This window comes from Paroedura picta, chromosome 8 (assembly GCF_049243985.1).
Source record: "Paroedura picta isolate Pp20150507F chromosome 8, Ppicta_v3.0, whole genome shotgun sequence".
Taxonomy (NCBI): domain Eukaryota; kingdom Metazoa; phylum Chordata; class Lepidosauria; order Squamata; family Gekkonidae; genus Paroedura; species Paroedura picta.
Genome location: NC_135376.1, coordinates 13,399,964 through 13,416,260, shown reverse-complemented (window position 1 = coordinate 13,416,260; position 16,297 = coordinate 13,399,964). Strand labels below are relative to the sequence as shown.

The window sequence follows — 16,297 nt, the reverse complement described above, 5'->3', positions numbered from 1 at the left end:
TCATCTCAGTTTCTACTGTTCAGTTTAGTCTAGCCTTGGGCTCCATTTTCAGTCTTCGGATGGTGGTGGTAGGAAGGAGGAGAGAAAGGAGGCCAACTTAAGTCATTGGCCTCAACCAATTTCTCCTAGATGCCATGTTGTTCCACTGACAGCTAATAGTTATTGCTGATATGTGCTTTAAATGTCTTCACCATTGGATAACACTGGAAAATTTTCAAGCCAGGAGATATTCAGGGGTATTGCCTGCTTTTATATGGTGACCCTTGGCACAGTATTCAACGTGCAATATTGAATGTTTTATTTTTTAATGGTAGAATATTATTTATTTACATTTCTAGGCCACCCCTCTCCAAAAAGGCCTTAGTGGAATCCAAGCACCTGACAGTGGATTATGTGAGAATGCTGGATCCTTTATCTGTTGGGGCATCCAAAATGTCACTTTCTGGTGTCCTTCCAGTTTGGTGTAGTGGTGAGGAGTGCGGACTTCTAATCTGGCATGGCGGGTTCGATTCTGCGCTCCCCCACATGGAGCCAGCTGGGTGACCTTGGGCTCGCCACAGCACTGATAAAACTGTTCTGACCGAGCAGTAATATCAGGGCTCTCTCAGCCTCACCCACCCCACAGGGGAGAGGAAAGGGAGGGCGACTGTAAGCCGCTTTGAGCCTCCTTTGGGTAGAGAAAAGCGGCATATAAGAACCAACTCTTCCTCCTCCTCCTCCTCCTCCTCATCATCATCATGCTGGTGTCCTTCTGCCTTTGCTGCAAGGGTTTGTGATTCTAACAAAAGGGAGAGAGATGTCATCCCAACGCAGGTCAGAAGACCACAAGTTTTTCATTTGCCAGTTTCCACTGAGTCATCTATAGAGTTCAGAGGGGATTGCCTGCAAATGTGTGCTGTGCCTCGGCAGGGCAGCCAGGAAACTTGTTTTTAAGGTCTAGCTTTTCTGCAGGAGCTCACCCAAGTTGCCTTTTGCACTTTTGGAAAGAGGGACCTATTAAGAGAGCGTTACGGCATGAAATAATACGCAACAGGTATTCTTGGGGTGATGACGAAACTTAGGGTACTTTGTGTATTTATTTATTTATTATATTTATATATTTCCCTCCCCGAAGGCTCAGGGCGGTTCACATAAAGCAGAACAAGACAGATAACTTAGATTAACAATAATAAAGTGAAACAACAAGCAATGTGGGACAGTAGAAAAATGTGGGAAACATTAAATTAACTCATACTGATAGCCCAGTGGGTTGGGCAGAAATATGGTGGGTGCTGTAGGAGGGGGGCTCAGGGGGGGAGGGCCCTTGGGATATGGTGGTTCAGGTTGACCTCAACCAAATGCCTGGTGGAGGAACTTCCTTTTGCCGGCCCTGCGGAACTGTTCAAGTTACAAATACACTATACACATAAACAGCATTGCAACAGACCTGTAAAGCAGGCCATATTGTAGAGTGAGGATTTAGCCTGGACTAGCCTGATCTCTTGTGGTGCAGGGTGGTAAGGCAGCAGAAATGCTGTCTGAAGCTGTCTGCCCATGAGGCTGGGAGTTCGATCCCAGCAGCCGGCTCAAGGTTGACTCAGCCTTCCATCCTTCCGAGGTCGGTAAAATGAGTACCCAGCTTGCTGGAGGATAAATGGTGATGACAGGGGAAGGCACTGGCAAACCACCCTGTATTGAGTCTGCCATGAAAACGCTGGAGGGCATCACCCCAAGGGTCAGACATGACTCGGTGCTTGCACAGGGGATGCCTTTACCTTTACCTTTAGCCTGATCTCACCAGAACTCCGAAATTAAGAAGGCTTGGTCATGGTTATGGTTTGTTCTTGGATGAGTGACCACCAAGGATGACTAGGGGCACAGTACAGAGAGAAGCAATGGAAAGCTGTCTCTGCGAGTCTGTTGCCTGGAGCCATTATCAGTTCATTGTGACTTGATAGCCCGGTGTTATTATTAATATCCAAACCCATAATGTTTTGAAGCACTTCACATACCTATGGACCGGGGATTCCCAACCAGGGGTCTGTGGGAGCTCCAGAGGGGGTCCACAGCCTTTCCCCCCCTACCTTAATGGACTTGGCCACAAATTAAGGAATTGCCACTCGCTGCCCAGAGGGCTTTGTGGGTAGTCCGTGAGTGTAAAAATATAATGGGGAGAGCTGCTTGTGGTGTGTTATAAGAGTCTGGGCTGTCTGCTCAGTTCCTGGCCATCTTTCCATCCTACATGAGCACTAGTAGATAAGGTGGGGGGAGGGAATGATAGGAAGGTGACATGTCACTTCTGAAGTAGAATCATAGAGTTGGAAGGGAACTCCTGGGTCATCTAGTCCAACCTCCTGCACTATGCAGGACACTCACAACCGTATCGCTCATCCAGTGTAACCTGCCACCCCCTTGAGCTTTCACAGAATCAGCTTCTCCGTCAGATGGCTATCCAGCCTGTTTAAAATTTCCCAAGATGGAGAACCCACCACCTCCTGAAGAATCCTGTAACACTAAGAAACTGCTCTGTCTGGAACTTCTTCCAGATGTTTAGACGGAATTTCTTTTGAATTAATTTCATCCCATTGGTTCTGGCCCATCCCTCCAGGGCGTGTAAGGCAGGGCGGTGTGATCAGCTGACATTCCCTCTGGGCGGTCCTCAAAGCCTGAAAGTTTATTTCAGAGGCTCCTCTGCAGTCAAAAGGTTGAAAAAGTCTGCTCTGGACAATTCCATTCAGGGTTGTGGTAAATCATTTTTGTTGCCACATTTTACATCCGGGGAAAAGGAGAAGGCTGGTAAAAGACCGGCTAGTCATAGGGCTCTTCATGAGCTTACTACTGATGTGAAATTTGAATTTGGGATTCTCTGGTTCACAGATTAATTTCTTAGCAAACTGAGCTCTTGCTTTGGTAAGCACCCTATCTGTTAAGGGTATTTTGACTGCAAAAGATTGTTGATTATGATTCATAAGTTTAGGATGGCGCTTTTCCTGCCGGTTAGAACCATTGTTGAAAAACGCCGGTGTAGGAGTGGGGAAGGCTTCAGTGGTGGTGGTTTTTGGTCTCCTTTCTTGCTGATTACATAATGTAAGTCAAATGCAATCAACGTGACGGGACATCCAGTGAACAGCGCAGTCGGGTTTGGACTACAAAAAATTGAAAACAAGCAGAACTGAAACCAAGCAGGGGCTTTTAAATATGAAGAAGAAGAAGAAGAAGAGCTGGATTTTTATACCCTGCTTTTCACTGCCCGAATGACTCCCAAAGCAGCTTGCAAAACTTTATCTTCCTCTCTCCCCACAACGAGCACCCTGTGAGGTAGGTGGGGCTGAGAGAGCTCTAAAAGAACTGCTGTGAGGACAGATCTAAATGAACTGAGACTTGCCTAAGGTCACCCAGCTGGCTGTATGTGGAGGAGTTGGGAATCAAACCCGATTCTGCAGATTAGAGGCTGCTGTTCTTAACCCCACCACCACGCTGGCTCTCATGGTGATATGTGTTGTGTAGAAACTAGCTAGTCTGGAGCGTACTTAATAGTGATAGGCGGCAATAAATAGGATTGCCCAGAGTGTCTGTCCGTTTAGTAATGCAGCTTTCTGAATGTTTCGTTTCTATTGCAGTACAGTCCTGTTTATTGGCGCAAAAAGCCTACTTGGATGATTCCAGTTTGCATAGTTTGTGGGGAGCCAGGAAAATGGCTGCCATTCCGTAACGTGAAGGCCACAGCAAAGAAAGCACCTGTAGGGGCGGGGACTGATGTTGCCCCTTTACAGGATGATACCTGCGGGAGACCCTGCTGAGCAAAGCAAAGCAGAAAAGTGGGACCCAGTCTTTGAAGGGCTTTGTACCTGATAGATTCTTTCCCATCCCCTTGTTTATACAAGTCACAGCTACTGGGTCCCAAGTTTGTTTGTTTGTTTGCTTCAACTACTGTTGTTGTTTAGCGTGGGTGTAGGGGGGAGCTGTTGAAAGTTACACACAGGCTGGGGTAATGCAATTTCAGGGCACTTAAGAAGGAAATCTTCCTGTTTGGCGCAGGAAAATCCAGCTGCAGAAGCACATTGAAAATGCATTATCCAACATGTGCGGAATGAGCTGAAGGCTGGTGTGCCTTGAAGGAGTCCTGTGCCCTTGGCTGTCCTTACTGTGAGGGAAGAGCATTCAGGCTACCGATGGATGAACTTCCTTCTTGCCAGTGTTAGCAGACTTTTGCTAACTGTCTGGATGGTTTTAGGCCTCTAGGTGTGGGAGGAGGCAGGGTAACCACGGTGATGGTTGCTTTTCCAGGTGTGGTTAGGTGCATCTCAGCTGGCTGTCCTTTTCTTCTGCTTCTCTCCTTTGCAGCATGCTCTCAGTTGTAGGTTCCCCAAATTCCCAGGGGAAATCTCAGACTGCAAATCCCAGTGGGATGTTCTGTAGTGGTAAAAATCTCTCCTCCATTGCAAATTCTGCTGCTCAGGGAAGGCCAGCTCATCCTGGAGAGCCAGTTCTGGATATTATAAAGCCCAAAGGTTTATCCTTGTTAATTTTTTTGGTATTTTTTTTCTTATTTTTTGCTTCCTGGAGCTTCCCGTCCTCTGCTTTTCTCCTTGCCCCTATGTTTTTTTGCCTGTGGCTCCAGCCAATATCTTGTGCAAGCTCTAAATTCTGCAGAACTGTTTACCCATTTCCCCACTGCCCATCCTGTCCACCCACTCGTTCAAATCTGCAAAATGTTAAAAGTCATGGACGCTCATGAAAAGGCACGCGGTGTATGACTCAACAGTGGTTCTGATTACAAGAACATCCCTACCGATTGTAAAACTCTGTGTGCGTGATGGTTCTAACCAAGCCTTGAGAAAGTTGGTTTCATTTTGAGGGCATTGTTAAATTCTGATAGGGAAAGAGAGCCAGGCCCTACCCCTTTACCAGTGAGTGGTGCATGTAGAACCAGCCAAATAGACAGTACCACTTCAGACTGCATGGGGAAGATCGCATGCTGGAAACAGCACTCCCCTGGTAGATTCAGAATTCCTGGCCTTTTTTTTTTTTTTACTGTTGAGAAACCCCTGGAACATTCTTGAGCCTTCAAGAAACCCCGGAAGTGGTGCAGTTGTGATATGATTGGGAAGCATAGCTGTGTACACACCCACCAGGAAGGCAGAAAAGGACAAACCACCTTCTCTGATCTTGCTTGGAAAGCTCTCTGGGGCTGCCATACATCAGCTGCAACCTGACCGTACTTTCCACCCCTTTCAAAAGAGGAAAAGGAAGGTATTCACCTGCTACAGAGCTGGACAGCAGGGTGGTGCCAGAAGTGATGTGTGTTTCAAAGACTATCGTGCTTTGCGGCTTCGTGCTCCTGGCCTCCTGTGGAATGCATGATCAGGCTGATACGTAATATATATTTTTAAAAACCCCTCTGTACCAGATTAACATGGTGAGGCTGTCAAGTGATGCCTGCAGGGATTTGTATAGTATGCCAGAGGACAGTCCCGTGGGGGTCAAATTAGCTTATGGCGCAAATACCAGCAGATGTTTCCTGTGTGGTTCTAGCAGCTTTTGCATTAATAGATATTCTCTAAGATGTTCGCACAGAGCTGTGGTGTGCAACTGCCGATGCATTAGGGCGTGAACTCATTTTGGAAGGTACAAGACTTGTGGTCAGTTTGGTTGTTTAGCCAGAGGTCCGTATGTTCCAGTTGTTCTCTCACAAAGTTGGAAGACTTTTAAGTTCTTCTAATGCAATTCTTTGTGGCTCTTGGGAGACTGGTGGGTGACGTATTGTTATTCCAGTAAAGCTGCCCTTTTTGGAGGTGGTTTAAATAACGGGGCAAAAGTAATGGGGAGCAGAGTTTCAGTTACGTTATTCACTGAGTTAAACTGTCTGCTGCAGAGGGGTAAGAAGACACTGAATTTGTTAATTTATTAGGTAAAGGTAAAGGTATCCCCTGTGCAAGCACCAAGTCATGTCTGACCCTTGGGGTGACGTCCTCTAGTGTTTTCATGGCAGACTCAATACGGGGTGGTTTGCCAGTGCCTTCCCCAGTCATTACCGTTTACCCCCAGCATGCTGGGTACTCATTTTACCAACCTTGGAAGGAGGGAAGGCTGAGTCAACCTTGAGCCGGCTGCTGGGATCGAACTCCCAGCCTCACGGGCAGAGCTTTCAGACTGCATGCCTGCTGCCTTACCACTCTGCGCCACAAGAGGCTCCTTAATTTATTAATACCAGGTAATTAAAACTTCTGAATGGAATTTTCCGGAACAAAGGCTCATTATTGCAGGTTCCTCTCATCTGCGTGGGAGGAGAAAGGATTTTGCATTTGCATGCATTTCTGTATTTATATCATGCTTGGGGTATTGAACTTGCATTATGTGCGGACTGTGAAAAAGTGGACAGGGCTTGCTTATCGGTAGCATAATCTGACAGCCAGTGTGGGGTGGTGGGTTCAAATGCTGGACTAGAATCCAGAATGGATTGCTAGGTGGCCAAGGGCCAATCACACACTTTTAGCCTAACCTTCCTCACAGGGATGTTGGTGGGATAAAATGGAGGGAAATGATGTAAGCAATTTTGGGGAGAAAGACAAGAATAAACATGAAGTAAATAAATGTGTCTGTTGGTGTAGACTCCGGTGGCCACAACATTGGTTTATGAGGTGGCTGGAGCGTATTTAAGAGGCCTAGATATCTCCTGACCCAAACAGTGTCTGTTCAAATTATCAGAGCTATTAAAATTGTATAGTCTCGTTTTAATATCTGGTCTCTGTCTGGTGTAGAATGTTGCCTGTGACTCATTCCAGACACGTTATCGGGATTAGAAATTCCGTTAAGAGGGCTGCAAAGCCAAAAAGGGGGGGAGAAAGGGACTCTTCTGAGAACCTAGTCTAGAAATGCGTGGTTTAAATGGAGTTCTGGAGCGATCAACATCCCGAAAGGCAAGTTTTGTGGCTCCCTGCCCCCAGTTTTGTTTCTGTCTTTCTCCACATGATTTCTGGCAAGATCGTTGTGGTCTGCTAAACTGCTTGGTGCAGCAGACAGGAAATGGATCTGTTTGTGTAAAGTTATGCAACCCTGTTTGGGAAAAAAAAGAAAGGGATCCAGGCACCACTTGGGCAACAGAAACCAAAGGGATATCACGGAGTCATTTTAAGCCACAGCAATCTAGTCCAGAAGAGTCATCCTGAAGAGGTGTGAACAAGAGATGAGTGATTCAAAATAACTGCAGCCGTGCATCTAAGTAACCAATGGAGCAGATCTCAGCCTGACTTCTCGGGTTGTCTGGTAAACCTTTAAATGCATTTTTGGGGGATTTTTGTTTTGGCTTGGACACACTTGCTACAGGTTAAACTTCAGATTTTTGGAGGGAATAGGGGTAGCTTTTGACCGGGGAAGGGCTTGGGTTGTAGAAATCTGCAAGCAAAGCTCTTCACGTGAAACTGTTCAAGTCATGGAAGGAAGAATTATTGAAGGTAGATAGAAGAAGATGATTGTTTACACCTGGTAATTAATTTCCCTCTTGTAAATTATTGTAAATTATTTTAAATTGCTCAGTGTGACTTTTTATTTACTCCTGTTATTTGTTGAAACAAAACAAAATTGGAGACTGGTGGCACTTTTAAGACCAACAAAGTTTTATTCAAGGTATGAGCTTTCATGTGCCCCTTTGTATCTGAGGAAGTGTGCATGCACATGAAAGCTCGTACCTTGAATAAAACTTTATTGAGGTCAACATGGCTACCCACTTGAATCTATCTTCCTGTTATTTATTGTCCCCCTTGCTCTCTGGGGCTCAGGGTTGGATACACTTCATTCATCCTCCACTTTTCTTTTCAGTGGGGACCTCGAGTGGCTTACAGCAGGGGTAGTCAACCAGTGTTTGCTGGCAGGGGCTCATGGGAATTGTAGTCCATGAACATCTGGAGGACCACAGGTTGACTACCCCTGGCTTACAGCATTCTCCTCTCTGTGGGGTTATGAATAAAGTAGATTTATGCCTTGTAATGTTTCTTGTCTACCTCAGAAGGGGTCCAGCCTGGCCTGGGTCTTGTTTACCCAAGTTTCATTTTCTCCAATTTGGGGGCAGTTGCGCAATTCTTTTGACGCCAGCTGAGTCTGTTGTTGTTCTTGTAGGGCCTTCCTGAGCAAGCCCTTCTGTCCCTCCATTCAAACCTCCTTCCTTCCTTAAACTCATTTGCCATAAGCAGATTTTCCCCCTCTCCAACCCTGTGATTTTTTCCCCTTCTTCTTCAAAAGGTTATTAACCTCGAAAAAGCACCGTGGAGGAGATCGCACTTCCTGATCTTCCTCCTAATTTAGTAAATTGGAGACGGCAATGGGAAAGACGGCAGGGCTGTGACTGAAATTAGAGATTGTTTGCAGGGACTTTAAACTGCTCTGATGCTCCTTTTCCATTAAGTAATGGGTTGGCTGGTGTTCCTGTGGATTGCTTTGCTTAGAGTGGCTGCAGCTGATGACTAAGCCTCTTTTAACAGATGACTGATGCAGAAATTCAACTGGTAAGGTCCCCCGCTTCAGTGTTTCAACGTCTGCCTGTTGGGCATTTATTAAAAATGCAACAGGGTGTAATAAGGAGGACAAAGGAAGGGGGTGGTCCTCGCACTGCAGTGAGCTAGCTCAGTAGTGGCCAGCTTTGCAGGGTTTAGAGCTTGCTCTTAATCCCAACCTGCAAGGTAGAGCAACTTTTTTGTGTGTGTTCAGGTTTCTCCTCCTTTTTTCTTGCTTTTTTGGAGGGCCAAATGCAAAGGAGGACAGCACTAGCTCAGATTCGGTCTTTTAATGCCTGTTCATAGAACCATAGAATGATAGACTCATAGAGTCATAGAGTTGGAAGGGACCTCCTGGGTCATCTAGTCCAACCCCCTGCACTGTGCAGGACACTCACAACCCTATGGCTCCTCCACTGTAACCTGCTACCCCCTTGAACCTTCACAGAATCAGCCTCTCTGTCAGATGGCTATCCAGCCTCCATGTAAAAAGCTCCAAAGATGGAGAACCTACCACCTTCCGAGGAAGCCTGTTCTACTGAGAAACCACTCTAACTGTCAGGAACTTCTTCCGGATGTTTAGACGGAATTTCTTTCGAATTAATTTCATCCCATTGGTTCTGGCCCATCCCTCCGGAGCAAGAGAGAACAACTCTGCTCCATCCTCTATATGTTGAAGATGCTGTTTGCCATTCAGAAATGAAATAACCATTGGAAGACAAGGAGTCCAGGCTGTCTGCCTCTACGGGAAATAAAGGTGGTATCTCTGATGGGACGGCTCTAAGCCTGTGGTGGGAGACCACTTGTTCTTGGAAGCCAGCACATTAATGCAGGATAAGTACTTGACTGACCTTGCTAGCAAAGATAGCCCAAAGTGGCAGAACAAAGTTTGAGACCAGTGGCACCTTTAAGGCCCAACAGAGTTTTATTCAAGGTATGCGCTTTAGTGCGCATGCACACTTCGCATCCGACAAAGTGTGCATGCACACTGATGCTCATACTTTGAATAAAACTTCATTGAGTAACTATTGTTCAGTACTTTAAAAATTTTTTGCAGTTATGTGCTTGCTTTCGAAGAAAACGTTATTAAGTAAGGTATTAATCAAACAAGATCAGTTAGTCTTGATTATGTGTGTGGTTCTCACTTGGAGTGGATCTCACAGGCCAGCTTTAGTATAAACTTAAACCTGTTTTGCTGTTTTTTTGACCACATCTGTGAAACTCTGGGGAGCATTACATCAGTTATGAGTTGTTCATTCTCTGGATGTGGACTAGCAGTGTGGTACATAATGGATTTGTTAGTTTATTAGAGTTGGAGCTGAAAAATCCTTTGGGGAAATGAACTCTGGGTGGTGGGAACATAACTTCGTGCCTGGGGAAGAGGCATGTTCGGTCTAGATTTCCTTCATTGTTATGCAATGACTTTTAAGTTCTTGTAGATTTAAAACACATAAGTTATGATAAATACCTCTGAAGGACCACTTATTTATTTCATTTATATCTTGCCTTTCTCAAAGCAGCTTACAATGGGTCCCAAAGTGGCTTATGCTGTTCTCCTTTTCTCCATTTTATCTGCACAACAAACCTGTGAGATAGATTAAGTTGATAACAGTGTGTCTGGGTCAAAGCCACCCAGGAAGCTTCCGTGGCAGAATGGGGATTTGAACCTGGATCTCCCAGATCTTAGTCTAACACTTAACCACTGGAAATACAAAAATAGCTTGTTGCAGTGTTTCAGAGGATTTTAGAACCATTGTGTCTCCCTAGGTCATGACCACAATTCCTAGCAAAGTTAAGAACCATGTTTTATTTTGAACAAAACTAATGTTGCTTGGGTTTTTCGACTTTTAAGTTACCCTATATACTCGTGTATAAGCCTACTTTTTCAGCACCTTTTTTCACACTGAAAAAGCCCTCCTCAGATTATACGCGAGTTTACACCTGGTGGAATGAGCTCCCGGAAGAGCTACGGGCCCTGCGGGAGCTTTCAACATTCCGCAGGGCCTGCAAGGTGGAGCTCTTCCGCCAGGTTTATGGTTGAGGCTGGCATGCCAGAGAAGAGCTGCCCCCCCCCCCCCGTGTCAATCTTGGGCGGGTTAATGGTCAATGACCCCTTCCCCCCCTGGCGGAGAGTGTCTGCCATATATGTCTGCCATCTTGGACATTGTGGGAGCTGTGTCATATTCGGTTTGTAATTTTATTGGGGTTTTATTGTAGGTTTTGTAATTTATTGGGGGTTTTATTGTTGTAACCCGCTACAAGCCACTGGGAGTGATGGGATAGAAATCCAGTAAACAAACAAACAAACAAATAAATATACGGCAATTGAAATAAAAGCCTGCTCTAGCCAGCCAATTGTTGCTCTGGCAGCTTGTAGGTCATCAACGGTTTGACTAAGGGACTCTGGTCTCTCCCCCCCCCCTTTTGCCTTCACTTCTTCCTCTTAATCACTTCTTCCAAACTATTCTTTTGGTGTCTGTGGGTGAAAAGCGGGGTACAAAAACCAGGAGCTGTTCATCCTCTTGACTTTTCTGTATTTGTTGTGTGTGGGGGAGGCTGGATGGGAGAGCCTGTGATGATGGAGCATTTCCCACCCTCGGGTTATATGCGAGTCAAGAAGTTTGCCCAGATTTTGTGGTAAAATTAGGTGCCTCGGCTTATATGCAAGGATATACGGTACTTGTATTCACCACTTGAACACATAAACAGCTTGAATTCTGCTGTAGGGCAGGGATGGCCAAACTGTGACTACATATGGACTACATGTATGCATACATGTATGCATGCATGTATGCATGCATGTATGCATGCATGTATGCATGCATGTATGCATGCATGTATGTATGTATGTATGTATGTATGTATGTATGTATGTTTCGATTTATAACCCACTGCTCTCAGCCAACACCGGCTTGCAGCAGCTCACAATTTAAATAGCCCAGCGTTCTGTGTGGAAGCCAGTTCGGTTGCAGAATTTGCTCTGGGCTAGAGTTGGCTTTACGTGTTTTCCAGGAAAGGGACCAGCGCAGCCTTTGAAGTGGATGGAGCTCCATAACAAAGTTCCACAGCTGAATTATTGCTACAGAAAAAAACAGCCGTATTTCTCAAATCCTCACTAATTGCAGTAACAAATGCAACCTTTGGTCCTGTTTCCCCTGAGCTGAGGCTGAGCTACCCTGCTGTTACTTTGAATAGAATTAGTGAGGTGCGGAAGGAGCAGGTGGGGTAAGGAGGGGTGACGTGGACATGTACCGATGTGCAAAACAGCCATGGCTGGGTACTCTAGCAATAAGTCACGAGGAAGGGAGCCGTGCCATTAAAAAAGCACCAACTCACTCGTTGGCCCCATTGGGAGAACGGTTTTTCTATACTGCTTCTAATTTATTCAGTGATTTTTTTTAAAAAGTTGAACCTCCTGTTTTTAAGTACATTCTTCATCCTTGGTTTTATTCCCGCCCCCCCCCCCCTTTTAAAGTAACACGACATTTTTATTACAAGCATGTTTTAATTCTGGTGAAAATTCACTAGTAATATTCAGTGGAAGTGATTTGATATTTATTGACTGTTTTGCAAAGATGCGTGTAAATAATAGTACCTAAGATCTCTCTGGGTAATGGTTTCATAGAGGAAGGAGGAATAAGAATATAAGAACTCTGTAGGTTCAGACCAAGGATTAATCTTGTTCACTGTCCTATTAACCCCAGTGGCGAGCCAGGAAGCCCAGAAGCCTGGCATGAAGGGAGCAAACCACCCTGTTGCCCCTCTCCAAGACTGGCATCCCTCTAAACATGGGTAGTGGGCCTCAACATATCTAGCAAATAAATAACCGGATAGACTCTGATCTGGAGAACTGGGTCTGATATCCCCACTCCTCCCGTACGGGAAGGCTTCTAGGCTGGGTAACTTTGGGCCGGTCCCAGTTCTCTTTGAACTCTCTCAGCCCCACCTACCTCATAAGGTGCCTGTTGTGGGGAGAGGAAGGGAAGGCGATTGGAAACGTCTTAGGGAAGAGAAAAGGGGGATATAAAACCCATCTCTTTTTAGCATCCCTGATGATGTGGCATTCCTTCCTCTGAAACTAGGACTGATCAAATAGGATGACCCAAAGTTCTAATATTATCAGGGAAGAAGAAATAACTTCCTGGCTACCCTTTCTGTGCTAATCATAGCATTACACCTCTTTAGCGTTTCCTTTTTTAGTTGTTTGGTTTTCTTCCCCTCTGAACTGAAAAGTTATGGACTTTTCAGCCTTTCTTGGGAGGGAAGGTGTTTTGACCCTTTGATTATTTTGTTAGCCTGTTAGAAAGGTAGACTGGGGCCCTATACAGCATTCCTAATGTCGTTGCACTATAGATCACTTCAAAGGTGTTTTGATACAAAGGTTGTTTTGCTTTAGGATGCTTAGGGCTGATCCTGCGTTGAGCAGGGGGTTGGACTAGATGGCCTGTATGGCCCCTTCCAACTCTTTGGTTCTATGATACAGACCAGTTTGTTTTCACTCTATTTCCTAATAATGCCTAGTGTGGACCTCCCACCCACCCACCATCTGCCCTTTCTTTCAGTTCTTAGCAAGAAAGGAAAGAAGCTGAGGGCTCAACTGGTAATCTGTTAAATGTTAAAGTAAAGCCAGAACGAACCCCTGTGTATTGCTCGCTTTCGAAGAATACATTTCTTCTTCATTGGCTTGAAAGTCTACTATGCTGTCTATGTCTAGTCTAGACTGTAATCACCTACAAATATCTCTTAGCCCATAAGGTCAAACATTCAGTCATAGTAAAATGGGGAACGTGGACAATGTCTACAAAGTTCTCCCACATTGTCCACGTTCCCCACTTTAGTACAATTGCACATTTAACCCTACGGGCTAAGGGATATTTGTAGGTGATTGCAGACTGAACTAGACATAGACAGCATAGTAGACATTGAAGCCACTGAAGAAGAAATTTATTCTCTGAAGGTGAGCAATACACTGGATTTCGTTCTGGCTTTACTTTAATATTTAACAAATAATAGTCATTTGAGCCAAGTCAGCTTCTTTCCATTCTTGCTGAGCATCGTTGGCTGATTGGTCTTCATTCCTGCATTCTTTCAGTACTCCTATTTATGCCTGAAAGTGCTTATACTTCCCTGGTTCTTTTTTGGCTTTTGCTTCTGATGTAATTAAAAAGAGGTTGGTTTATTTTTGTGGGGGGAGGTATGCTTTTTGGAAGAGAATGGCACTGCCTCATTTTCCCCAATATAATGGGATTTGTCTTTAATGTCTCTGGAGTAAAGTATGAAGAACTGCATTAAGTCATGTTGCCAAAATATGAGTATAAGCGCGTGACCTGTAAACAGTTGTTGAAGTCAACAGGCATGTTTGACATGTGCTGGCTTGTGCCTCTGACATAGCTAACAGGTACGTATTTGCTTAGCAGGATACTTTCTTTGAGCTGGCTTTTAATGCAAAACACTTGAGACTCTCAAACCTTTCCTTGACTTGAGTGATGGTTATTTCCAAGTTACATGGATGACAGACTTGCATACATACATAAAGTTTGCTCTGCATTTAGCACAGTGGTTCTCAGCCTGGGGGTCGAACAATCCTTTCACAGGGGTTGCGGCAGGGTAAGCAGCTTGGCCAGAGGGGGGAGGGTGCCATCCACACAACAGCCTTGCAGGGTAGATCGAGAGAGTGTTCATCTACCTAGAGCAGCGGAAAAGAGCGAGATCGGCATGGTGGGCCAAGAGGCAGAACTGAACTGAGAAACCCTGGGGGAAAAACCCAATTTATATACAATCATGAACAATGGAGCTTCAGGCCATTGGTCAGTTTTGGTTTAATTTCTGTGAAAGAACACTTGCATCATTTTATGGTTGGGGGTCACCACAACAGGAGGAACTGGATTAAAGGGTTGCGGCATTAGGAAAGTTGAGAGCCACTGATTTAGTAAGTACAAACCATAAGAATTGCTTCTGATTCCCAAGACCTTGACTCAGCTGTGTCAATATTGATCAAAATGGTTAGTGTTCATCTCTTTGCAGGACTCCTTTCATGCCAGAAAAGGTGATTGGATGCGACCACATTAAGCCAAACTCCCTGAAGGGCTTATATCTTGGCATTTTGAGCACAACTGAGAGTATTGCCTAGTTAACCACTTCCAAATCGTTCCATTTGTTCACTAAACAGTGGCCTATATTAAAACAGTGATGCTCATTAAGGAGCTATATTGAGTTGTGTTGCTGGCTTCTAATTTTAGAATTACAAAACCTGGGGGGTTAATCAAAGCCGAACTGAACTGAAATGGAATGGAATGAAGACATCCTGGTTAATTGAGAGGTCCTGAATAACCCCTTGCGACTCAAAAATAAGTGCTCATTATTATACAGCAGCATGGGTGATGCAGCACAATTGCAGATGTGAGTGCAGTTGAGAATTCAAAGTGTGCAAAGAGCACTTGCATGATTTTATGGTTGGGGGTCATCCCAATGACCGTTTATGCACTGGGAACTTCACTGCCCCAGCTTCCATGCAAGAACACAGATTGGGGGCGGATGAGGTGCTCTGGGCCAAATGCTCCCCCGTGTGGGTGCAGGAAGAGGTGGGGCAACCTGCCACAACTAAAACTCCAGCCTGCAGCCTGGCATGAAACCTCCAGTGCATAAACGGTCAATGTGAGGAACTCTATTAAAGGGTCGCGGCCTCAGGAAGGTTGAGAACCACCGGTCTAGGTGAAGAGGCCTTACCTCCCTCCTCCGTTTTACATCTACAGATCTTTCTCCCAGTGTGTATCAAAAAGTCTTTTCTGTCTGAAAAGCATGCCAAAATGTTAATGCGGCATAAAGCGATGTAATTATTCCACTGGCTTGTAATAAAGAAAGCCACTTTGTTGCATCGGAAATTATCTGTGAAAGACAAAAAAACATGTTATGTCAACTGATTGTGTTGAACTAATTGGCCAAATAGTAAGCAGTTGTCTTTAATTCCAGTTAGTTCTGACTTTTCTGATGCTTCACCGCTGACCTTGTTGAGGAATGCTGAATACCTGCTGTTTTAGAAAGGCTGTGGGCATGGGATAGGTAGTGAATTGCACTTTTTCTTCTCTCCTCCCCCTCATCTGTGGTGTTTATCTTTCTTGCCCTTCAAACAGTCCGTAACCCTGTGAACGGGAGGCTTGAACTGCCTATACCAGGGGTAGTCAAACTGCGGCCCTCCAGATGTCCATGGATTACAATTCCCATGAGCCCCTGCCAGCGGACATCTGGAGGGCCGCAGTTTGACTACCCCTGGCCTATACGTTTAACGTGTTTAATCAAATGGAAGATGACCGTGAATGTAAGAGGATTTCCCCTAAAACGTTATACCTCAAGAGATTTTACTACTGGGTATGAGTATAACTTGTATGCAATTTTAAGACTGCTCTCTCTCTCTCTTAAAAAAAAAAAAGCCAACCCCTAGCCTCGCATTTGAATAAATACAATATTGCCCTTTGTACATTGTATTCGCAGTTCCCATCACAGGTACCCATTTTGGGTTTCAAAAGGCAAGATTGTTGGCAGAATTCAAAGATCCATTGATCCATATAACCTAAGGTGAGATTGCAAAATAAATATTGAGTGTGTGTGTTAAATATCTCACATCTATAACAAGGCTGTGAATCTAAGGTCAGAAGTCATTTCAGCTCCCTTCTTTGTAAAGCAAAAGGAGTTATGCCTTTGGTTTGTGCAAACATGGTCATTTATTTTGTTTACAACAGTCGCTCCATGTATAGAACCAGGAAACTGACAAGGGATCTGTTCATGAGATCTGAAACAGTTTAGCTTTCCCCCCTGCCCCTCTTTTAACATGT

At 44.9% G+C, this 16,297-nt stretch overlaps 1 protein-coding gene across 2 annotated transcripts in view; it reads left to right on the top strand.

Annotated features, from left to right (window-relative positions):
- FNDC3B (fibronectin type III domain containing 3B) overlaps positions 1–16,297 on the top strand; it is a 311,990-nt gene that overhangs the window by 17,983 nt on the left and 277,710 nt on the right. Inside the window, exon 1 of one of the 2 annotated variants that reach the window (XM_077348401.1) lies at positions 6,967–7,245. The exons of the other annotated variant lie outside the window; for it this stretch is intronic. The gene's annotated coding sequence lies outside the window, so the exon portion shown is untranslated. Of the gene's footprint in view, positions 1–6,966; positions 7,246–16,297 lie in introns of those variants that run through there. 2 annotated transcript variants of the gene reach the window in all.